Here is a 1,425-nt window from a genome sequence, read left to right as displayed (position 1 = left end):
CCGGAGATGGAACACAAAGCAGGAGCGGGCGGTCGCAGGCGCTGTGCGACCCCCGTGACAGCAGCTGCGCTGGGCCGCAGCCGGGGCGCGCGGCGGGGGGCGCCGGGACCGCCCAGGGCCGCAGCGCTGGAGCCCGGCCCCGCACCCGCAGCGGCGGGGAGCGCGTCGCCCCCTCGGGGCTGCGCATCAGGAGGGTGCGCACGTGGTGGCGGGTGTTTTTTACTTCTCTAATAGTTACAGATAAAGTAACGAGCTCCATCTCCATCAGCCGGCTGCTCTGTTACCTCTGGAGCAGGAGGATGTATGACAAAGCGTCACCGAATTTCAGTCTAACACCGTACAGTATGTACCGTATTCTATCTGGATGTTCTTAACAGGCATCACGTAAAGAGATTTCCTCAAAAGAACATCAAATTACAAGGTCAGACACTTGAAAATTAAGGAATGTCATACTCACTGTAGCCATAGGCTGCGTGAGTAAAAAAAAAAAAAAGTAATAATAAAACTCAGCTCTTACTTAGTATGATTGTAGTTCTCTAAGTACTTTATAAATCAGTAGAAGTAGCTCTTTTGTTTTGCAAATGGGAAATAAGGTACAAATGGATGGAAGTGACTTGCCCAACATCACCTCGTTGAGAACGAAACCTGTTTCCTGCGATTCTTCCACTCACCACAATACTGTCAAGGAAAGCTACTGTGCAGTGCACGGCACAAAAGGGTGAAGGTTACAGTGCAAGAAAGTCTTCTCCCAAATTAAGAGAAAAATCATGTAATTTTATTTTAAATAGTTTCTTTTTCTATTTCCCCTACATGTTTTTTCATAAAAGCGTAAAAAATGAGTATCAGTGTTCTTAAAAAAAGCACCTGGTTCAACCAAAGTGTTCCCCAAGAGCTACAAGCAGCCTGGCAGCTCCCAGCCACTTCTGGTCTAGAAGCTGTCAGTGCCATGGGACCCACTGTAACGCTTGTGCTCCTTCACTAGTTCTTGGAGGCTGTGCACACTCTGCGGCCTCCTTTCATGACTCCGCTGCTCACTTCAAGCTCACTTTACGCTATATTCCTAGCCCGGTTTATTTCAGGGAAAGGCTGACATTCCTCCTCCTCGCCTCTTGGGGCTCCGAGGCCACCTCTTCTCCCACAAACGTGTGTTTTGTTTTTACTGCTATCACAGAATCACAGAATCAACCAGGTTGGAAGAGACCTCAGGGATCATCGAGTCCAACTGTTGCCCTGACACACCCTGTCAACTAGACCATGGCACTAAGTGCCATGTCCAGTCTTTTCTTAAACCCCTCCAGAGATGGTGACTCCACCACCTCCCTGGGCAGCCCCTTCCAATGGCTAATGACCCTTGCTGAGAAGAAATGCTTCCTAATGTCCAACCTGAACCTCCCCTGGCCAAGCTTGAGGCTGTGTCCTCTTGTC

The 1,425-nt window shown here is 49.6% G+C and overlaps 1 long non-coding RNA gene across 1 annotated transcript; it reads left to right on the top strand.

Moving 5' to 3' along the window:
- The first annotated feature begins 260 nt into the window (after positions 1–260).
- LOC137666021 (uncharacterized) lies at positions 261–839 on the top strand. Its single transcript, XR_011048582.1, has 2 exons — positions 261–421; positions 594–839. It is a non-coding gene; the product is annotated as an uncharacterized lncRNA (long non-coding RNA).
- Positions 840–1,425: the final 586 nt, after the last annotated feature.

This window comes from Nyctibius grandis, chromosome 7, assembly GCF_013368605.1.
Source record: "Nyctibius grandis isolate bNycGra1 chromosome 7, bNycGra1.pri, whole genome shotgun sequence".
Lineage (NCBI taxonomy): Eukaryota > Metazoa > Chordata > Aves > Nyctibiiformes > Nyctibiidae > Nyctibius > Nyctibius grandis.
Note: the sequence above shows the minus strand (reverse complement) of the source record. Positions and strands in the feature narration are given on the sequence as shown.